The sequence below is a fragment of the Eucalyptus grandis genome, chromosome 6, assembly GCF_016545825.1.
Source record: "Eucalyptus grandis isolate ANBG69807.140 chromosome 6, ASM1654582v1, whole genome shotgun sequence".
Classification (NCBI taxonomy): Eukaryota; Viridiplantae; Streptophyta; class Magnoliopsida; order Myrtales; family Myrtaceae; genus Eucalyptus; species Eucalyptus grandis.
The window spans coordinates 7,738,846-7,748,565 of NC_052617.1; the positions used below are offsets into that span (position 1 = coordinate 7,738,846).

General features: G+C 37.3%; 1 pseudogene; it reads left to right on the forward strand.

The window, feature by feature from the left end:
- The first annotated feature begins 2,732 nt into the window (after window positions 1-2,732).
- Window positions 2,733-9,720, forward strand: part of LOC120294279 — a 9,084-nt pseudogene continuing 2,096 nt past the window's right edge.

Below are 9,720 nucleotides of genomic sequence, written 5' to 3' on the forward strand. Positions count from 1 at the left end.
ATGAGGACACATGTGAAAAGTGCATCCGAGTCCATGATCCACGAATCTTCAAAGGTGTCATTCCCGATGATATGGACAAGGCGTCCCCATCATTGGTCTCAATGATGTCAGGCTATCTTGCCTCATCTAAGCTCTTCTTCTTTTTCTCGTTCTTATTTGGATAGAATCTCTTGGTATGCCCTTCCTTATTACACTCGTAGCATCTTCCTTTGAACCTTCCTTAGTTTTGATCTACCCCTACCACTCGATCCTCGATCCGTTGATCTTCCTCTTCCTTGATTGTTTTCTCCTTTGCAAAGAGTCCCTCTCCCGAAGATTTTGAACTACTTGCCCTTTTCCAGTGTCGTTTGAAATTAGGGCAGCGAGTCACCTCTCCGATCTCCGGGGTTTCCTTGCCATAAAGGAGCGTAGTCACCAAGTGGTCAAACGAATCCACGACAACGATGCCAGTAGTAGAAGCGCTATGTCTTCATCCTCAAACTTTACCTCCAAGCTTGTAAGTTCACTAATCATCTTATTGAACACGTTAAGGTGTTCCAACAGATCTCCTCCTTCACTCATCGAAGTGAATACAATCTCTTCTTCAAGAACAACTTGTTCGTAAGAGATTTCGTCATATAAATGCTTTCGAGTTTGAGCCATACCTCTGGAGCAGATTCGATTTCCGCTACATATTGAAGGGCCTCATCCGATAGGTTCAATCGGATTGCGCTGCACGCCCTCTCCTCCATGTCAGCCCAATCATCATCAGTGATGGTGTTCGGCTTGTTTGATCTTCCTAGAAGAACCTTTGATAAACCTTGTTGAATCAACAGATCCTTCATCCTTCTCCGCCATAGTGTAAAACTATTCTTCCCAGTGAATCGTTCAATATCAAATCGAACGGTTGAACCTTTTCCAGCCATCTAGTTAGAAGTCGCAATATAGGAACAGAGAACCTGGATTGCTCTGATACCAATTGTTGTGCGGAAGAACACCCTAACTAGATGAGAAAGAAAAACAAGAATAATTAAGAACACAGAGATTTACGTGGTTCGGCGAAAGATCCGCCTACGTCCACGGGAGAGAGAGACGATTTCTTATTTGAGTGTATGTCAAGAGTATAAGGTACATTGCTGAAATAAATAGATCTTTAGATCCCCACTTTCCTAAACCTAGTAGGAAAGGAATTCCACCATAAAGATACTATCAAATTTAAAACCCAAATCTAGGAAATATATTAGGAAACAAATAGCTTGCAATCTTCAAGTCTTCCTAGATTTTCCGATTGAATTTGTGGAATTCAAGACAATATCAGCAACGTGCTTGGCCACCATCGCTCGGCCAAGAAGTGATGGGAAAGTAGGAGGCGAGGGCGGAGGAGGAGGAGGAAGAAGGAGGGTTGAAGATGGAGAGAGAGAGAGAAGACGAGAAGTGCAAGGGAAACAAGGAGGGCGCAGATGAAGATGGTGGATTGGGCTCTGTTCAGAGAGTGGTTGATGCTAGTGTTGTTCTTCGGGGAAGAAGATGCCGCCACCATGGCTTCTCTCTCTCTCTCTGTTGGTGTTGTTCTTCAGGGAAGAAGACGACACCGCCATGGCTCTCTCTCTCTCTCTACCGGTGTTGTTCTTCGGGGAAGAAAACGATGCCGCCATGGCTTCTCTCTCTCTGCTGGTGTTGTTCTTCAGGGAAGAAGACAACGCCGCCATAGCCTCTCTCTCTCTCTCTCTCTCTCTCTCTCTCTCTCTCTCTCTCTCTCTCTCTCTCTCTCTCTCTCTCTCAATTTGGGGATTTAGGGTTTCGACTTGGGGTTTAAGACGCCAAACGACATTGTTTGATGGTTTACACGCTGACTGGACTCTCCGGCAAGCCACATCAGTATAAAAAATTAATATATAAAAAAAAGGCCACGTCGAATTTCCGGTCAATCAGATCGGTGTTGGCACCAAAGTGAGCGTTTTTCAAATTTTTTGGCACTTAAGTGATCCGACGGAAACTTTTAACACCAAAGTAAGCGCCGTACATAACTTATGGCACCATTAGTGTACTTATCCCTACGTTTTTTCTATTCACGTATCTCTTTTTGAATTCATGAATTTCCTAGATTCATGTATCTTTTAGTTCATATATTTATTAAGTTCACGAATCTCTTGAATTCATGTGTCTTTGGATTTATGAATCTCTTGGATTCGCGTATCTCTTGATTTATGAATTTTGAGAATACATACGTCTATTTAATTCATGTATCTCTTTTGTACATAAACTAAAAAGCTCTATAAATAGATAGGATCATAGAGCTTCTTGATGGTTTTTTGGATTTTTTATTTTTCCAACTCGATTCCAAAAGAGCTTTGATATACTTTTCTACTCTTCCATTTTTTCTGGGTGTACTAGTTCAATTGAACAGTTCGACTGAGTCCTATTTGCATAGTGCTAATCCAAACAGGTTCGAGGTGTTGTATCTTGGGAGGCATAGTTCATGAATCTACGAAGCACCATTAGTAGGAATTAATCGCCTTAAGGAGATTCGGATATCCGTACCTCACCTCCAATTTTATGTTATTTTTCAGTAATATCTTATTTTCTTCTTCTCCAAGATTGGTAAAAGGAAGGATATTATAAAGTTGTTATCATCTTCTTTACATTGATATTCTGATTACAACAAACAGTTTGTGTTTTCTTTGGATATAATTTCCAACAATCTTAAGGCGATTATATCACTCACTGTTTGTTGTTCTTGTTAGATTATTGAGATGGCTGAAAACAACGTTCCTATGGTCGATTCGACCGTTGCTATGGAAGATGTTCAACCCTCAGGGTCTGAATTTGTAGCAATTAATGCTACGGGCCCTTGGGCTAACACCAATTTTGGTGATGCGAGTACAAGTCATACGACTGGTATGCTTGGGACTGTTTTTTAGAACAGTACAGGCCAAATGGCTTTTGGCTTCATTTTTGGAGGGATAGTTCAACGAACCTTGCCTACTGTGATGGCAACACCTTTAGTTACGGCTAAATAGAGATTGTCTACTGTGATGATGTCCGAAGCATCTCTAATGTCGAACACTAATGGCTGGTGGCTAGATACAGGTGCCACAAATCAAATCTGTGCAGATAAACACATGTTCTCATCTTATAAGAAGGCTAAAGAAGATGAAAAGCTTTATATGGCTAACTTTGCATCATCAAAAATTGTCGGAAGAGGAAAGGTGATCCCGAAGTTTACATCTGGCAAGGAGGTCGCCTTGCTGAATGTGTTGCATGTACCAGATATTCGAAAAAACCTAATTTCTAGCCTCATACTTGTCAAGAAAAGTTTCAAAGTTGTATTTGAATATAACAAGTTTGTACTTTTCAAATGAGGGATGTATGTAGGGAAATGGTACTTGTGTAATGACCTGTTTAAAGCCAATGTGGCTGTCATTGATGTAAACTCGAATTATGTGTACCCAAAAACTATTAATAAATAAAAGTCTTTAGTTTACACTGTTGTGTCTCCTTATCTATGGCATGGTAGATTAGGACATGTAAACTATGGTACAATGAAGAGAATAACAAACTTGGGGTTAATTCCAAGATTTGAGTTGGATGCCCGTTACAAGTGTGAGACTTGTGTTGAGGCCAAGTTTGCCAAAAAAACCTTTCAAATCCATTGAAAGAACAAGTGAATCTCTACAATTAATCCATAGTGATCTATGTGATTTAAAGTTTGTAGAAAGTAGAGGTGGAAAGAAGTACTTCATCACATTTGTCGATGACTGTACTAGATTTTGCTATGTTCATTTACTAACTAGCAAAGATGAGACTATGAGCATGTTTGTCAAGTATAAAAATTAAGTTGAAAACCAACTTGATAAACGAATCAAAGTACTTAGGTCTGATAGAGGAGGAGAATACAGTTCAATCAATTTCAAAGAGTTTTGTGCTCGTTTTGGAATAATTCTCCAAATGACTACACCTTATACTCCACAACAAAATGGAGTTGCTGAACGATTGAACAAGACACTAAAGGATATGGCTAACGCCATGCTTTTGAGTTTAGGTTTACCTCAGAACTTGTGGGGGGAGGCAGCTTTAACTGCAAATTATATTCTTAATAAAATATCCCACAAAAAGACAGGTAAAACTCCATACGAGTTATGGAAATGAAAAGTTACCATCCTACAATTTTCTAAAAGTGTGGGGGTGCATAATGTGATCTATAACGGTAAGTCTAGACACATTTGTCGTAGACACAATACCATAAAGCAGTTGCTCTCAAATGAAATCATTTCTTTAGACTTTATAAAGTCAAAAGAAAATATTGCGGATCCGCTGACAAAAGGTTTTTTAAAAGAGCAGATAAACTGCGCATCGAGGGAAATGGGTTTAAGAGCCTTAACCCAATAAAGAGATTCCAGGGTGGAAACCTAACCTATGCGATTGGAGATCCCATGGTCTAGATTCAATAGGACAACGCAAATTTTGGAAACTCTAGTGTAAGCACTGTCTCTCATTCCTATGATGCAACAGTGCTTTCCTACAGCGTTATTAAGGGTACGCTATGCGTTTAATAATTCCTATAACTTAGAATGTAACATCCAAGTGGAATATGGTAGGATATCTTTAATAGGAATGCACCTATATGCGTAGAGCTGGCCGACTCTATAAAAATCTTTAAAGGTTAGATTTTCTAAAGCACGATGAATCCCAAGAGGTTCAGGGCCAAAAGAACGAACACAACCGAAAATCAATCTTGAATTGGAAATACTCTGTGTGAGGTTTATTGTCTAGGCTTACACAAACAACTAGTGATTCAAGGCTTAATCCATCGACCAGTTAAGTAAGTCCGATAGGCTTTCACTAAAGAAGGTTCAAAGCAAAAGCTACCTATCTTGATGCGGTGTATTTCAACAGGCATGCTCAGATTCCTTCGAGTCAAAAATATTTTGTTGATCCATTAATGTGGGGGATTGTTATAATTATGGTTATAATTATGGTTAATGGATCAACGAAAGCCAATAAATTAAGATACGTTTTTTCTATTCACGTATCTCTTTTTGAATTCATGAATTTCCTAGATTCATGTATCTTTTAGTTCATGCATTTATTAAGTTCACGAATCTCTTGAATTCATGTGTCTTTAGATTCACGAATCTCTTGGATTCGCATATTTCTTGATTCATGAATTTCGTGGATATATACGTCTATTTAATTCATGTATTTCTTCTGTACATGAACTAAAAAGCTCTATAAATAGATAGGATCATAGAGCTTCTTGATGGTTTTTTGGGTTTTTGGTTTTTTCGACTTGATTCCAAAAGAGCTTTGATATACTTTTCTACTCTTCCGTTTTTTCTGGGTGTGCTGGTTCAATTGAACGGTTCGACTGAGTCCTGTTTGCATAGTACTAATCCAAACAGGTTCGAGGTGTTGTATCTTAGGAGGCATGGTTCGTGAATCTGCGAAGCACCATTAGTAGGAACTAATCGCCTTAAGGAGATTCGGATATCCGTACCTCACCTCCAATTTTATGTTATTTTTTAGTGATATCTTATTTTCTTCTTCTCCAAGATTGGTAAAAGGAAAGATATTATAAAATTGTTATCATCTTCTTTACATTGATGTTCTGATTACAACAAACAGTTTGATTTCTCTGGATTAATTTTGTTAAATTTATTACTCGAGTTTGAGATTAACTGGACATTTGAAGTTGCACAAAAGAGGAAATATATATATATATAAAAGGGCAGCAAAGTTTTTCTTCTTGTCGCAGAGGAGGCCGAAGAAGCTGAAGACGTTAGCTTCGTGGGGCCCAACACAATACCTTGTACGGATGAAGCCTCTGCACATGAATATCTAAAAGAAAAGTGGGGCCCAAACACACACACACGTTCAGCGTGAAGCCGAAGCAAGGAATGGTGGTGGGCCCAGGTCAAACTTTGACCTGGGCACACATATAAAACAGATATAATTTCCTTCCGAGAGAGTGTGTGTCGAGGACCTACGTAAAAGGAGAAGCCGCACGCCACCGAAGCATTGTTGTTGATTGAAGTGCCGTTCTTATTTTGAGTGCCATGGTTTTCTTTGTTTGTGAGACATTCATAGGTGATGGGTGGTTGGCTTTGAGTCTTCGTGTTTTTTCGTGCGACAAAGCTTATTCGTGATTTACATCCAAAAAAGATTTGTGTATTGGGTGTAATTGGGGTTTGGGAAACACCAAGAGAGTGTTTGAGTAATTTGAGTGTGTAATCTCCTTATATCGCTTGATCTATAGAGAAATTCGCTGCTTTTCTCCCCGTGGACGTGGGTCTTTACAATTGAACCACGTAAATCTAGTGTCCGATTTATTTTCTTTTCTGTCTATATTATTGTTCGATCACTCGCCTTATCGCAACAAATTTCCAACATGCTCATGATTGTCATCGGGTTCATGGTACTATATGTACTATATCTCATCAGTATATCATCTGCATATGTACTATATGACATTTTCTCCTAGTAGAGATCAGAACTATCACATACGTGATGGGATTCAAAATTTCACTGCCAAGTTTCTGTCAAATCATTTCATTCGAATGAGATAATATTTACGTGCCCGGATTTCCCTGACTATCACGAGCTTCTCATCGTAAGAATGACGAGAGATGATTAATTCATAAGAAACATTAGTAGGGAGTGCCATTTGATCATACATACGAACCATGTAGAGAAGTCCCGGGGAAGCGATATCAACGAGATGAATGAGTTGCCTCGGCAAGTTTGCAAGCTAAGATCTGAGTTTGCTCGTGATGAAGAATGATTTGCACAAAGTCGCACCTTCGTTATAGACTCCAAAGAGCTCGTGGTGGGACAGGGTATAAACATGTGCGTGCTAGCAGTGGAAAATTTTTATTAGATCCAGGAAAATATTGGATTTCACTTCTACGTAACCACGCCGTTTCAATAATATAAATGTGAAGACTTGAGTACACTTTAAAACTTGTGAAATAATATAGTATTCCTAAAGATCAACAACTGGGCATACACAGTAAGACCTCATCTTCCTAACTTTGAATTCTTCTTATGGATGAGTTATAAATATGGACATCACCCACATTTATTTAAAGTTAAGTTTTCATGTGAGATGTCCAATTAGTTAAACAAGAATTAATTTCTCAAATAAGAGATCTTATATATAATAAAAATCATTATTGTTATATAGGGGTTAAACATCACATTCCGTAGACAAAAATATCATAATAATCCATCCTTTCGGAACGTATCAATGATACTTGTTCTTTCTAATCAGGAGGAATTAATGCATATTCTTCAATTATTCTTCATATTAAATTATGGCAAACCAAACCAACGTAAGAGATATAAGTATTCCAAAGTCAAATATATGATGTAAGTCCAGCAAGAAACTTTCAGCGACAGGGTTTTTGACAATCACGATCAATGAAATGGCCTCCAAGGTTAGGTAGTGACGTGCCTCCAATTAGCTAAACAAGAATTAATTTCTCAAATAAGAGATCTTATATATAATAAAAATCATTATTGTTATATAGGGTTAAACATCACATTCCGTAGACAAAAATATCATAACAATCCATCCTTTCGGAACGTATCAATGATACGTGTTCTTTCTAATCAGGAGGAATTAATGCATATTCTTCAATTATTCTTCATATTAAATTATGGCAAACCAAACCAACATAAGAGATATAAGTATTCCAAAGTCAAATATATGATGTAAGTCCAGCAAGAAACTTTCAGCGACAGGGTTTTTGACAATCACGATCAATAAAATGGCCTCCAAGATTAGGTAGTGACGTGCCTCCAATTAGTTAAACAAGAATTAATTTCTCAAATACGAGATCTTATATATAATAAAAATCATTATTGTTATATAGGGGTTAAACATCACATTCTGTAGACAAAAATATCATAACAATCCATCCTTTCGGAACGTATTAATGATACGTGTTCTTTCTAATCAGGAGGAATTAATGCATATTCTTCAATTATTCTTCATATTAAATTATGGCAAACCAAAACAACATAAGAGATATAAGTATTCCAAAGTCAAATATATGATGTAAGTCCAGCAAGAAACTTTCAGCGACAGGGTTTTTGACGATCACGATCAATAAAATGGCCTCCAAGATTAGGTAGTGACGTGCCTCCAATTAGTTAAACAAGAATTAATTTCTCAAATAAGAGATCTTATATATAATAAAAATCATTATTGTTATATAGGGGTTAAACATCACATTCCGTAGACAAAAATATCATAACAATCCATCCTTTCGGAATGTATCAATGATACGTGTTCTTTCTAATCAGGAGGAATTAATGCATATTCTTCAATTATTCTTCATATTAAATTATGGCAAACCAAAACAACATAAGAGATATAAGTATTCCAAAGTCAAATATATGATGTAAGTCCAGCAAGAAACTTTCAGCGACAGGGTTTTTGACGATCACGATCAATAAAACGGCCTCCAAGATTAGGTAGTGAAGTGACGTCGTAAGAAAAGTTGACGTTTGGTCCGGATATAACCTTATCTTAGCTTCGAGATTTAGATCAACATTAAGTTCATATAAGTTAGCCTCGGTGGGGAACCTGAGAGGGATGTGGCAAATCGGTTTAGGTTTAGGTCATCTATCGCTTTCCTCTGCACCTCATCTATGTAAACACACATACAAATATGAGTACGTGAAGGGCTCTAGATGTTCTTCATGAATACAGACGTATGATAACCTAAATAGTAATTATATGATATCCCTTGGAAATAATTTACGATATAAGCGATAGTGCAATGAATTTGATCATACATTATAGTTGATTCTTCAACATGTGCTATCTAATAACAGCCTTAGCAAAAACAATTACCAGAATATATTATATGCACATATATATCTTGTATCATTTGCTTATAACTTGATATTTTTAAATGATTACGTAGTTCAAGGGACACGATGTCCGTAAGGAATTCTCTTATCTTACGCAACAGTTCATTGTTGAAAGATGGTCTCATCGCTTTTACGTTTTTGTCACTTCATCCGCAGTGATTGGAGCAATTCTGTTTATGCTCTGATTGGTATCACACGAAACATATACATACAACTATACAAGTAAAAGCACCTTGGAGTCTGTGGATAAAGTTATACGACTTGACTCAGTAAAATTAACTTCCTTTATTATTAGAGGATAAGGTACAGACCTTGCAAAATGGCAATCTAAAATTAATTACGTTGAAAGCAACACGCAGATATCAACAAATTAAAGATTTTACATTCAAAAGTGAGTGTTTTTTGTCCAAAAAAATTATTAGCTTAATATCAACATTAGCTGTACAATCCTTGCCTTCCTGTTTCTCACATGCTACTTTTACTTTCTCAGAAAAAAGAAAAGAAAGAAAGAGTACGCAATGAGAGATAATGACAGAAGGATATAGGTTGAGTAGAAATGCATTTCCGCACCGGGTTTCATTTCGATTAGAGACACACGTGATAGACTGAGTAGACAAGAAGACTCCTGCCCCGTAATGTCCTTTTCGGGTTCTATGTTGTTGCAAAAGCCCACTACATGGGACATTTACTTTTTGAATTAAAAAATTTGCGACAGGCAATCTGCAAAGAGCCATATTTTCTTGCATCCTTGATCGAAGGAAAGTTTCTTCATTCATACCTTTGACTAGTGTATCGCACCTCACAAGTCATGATATTATAAATATTATCACCACATAAAAAAAAATAAACGAGAGCACCAGT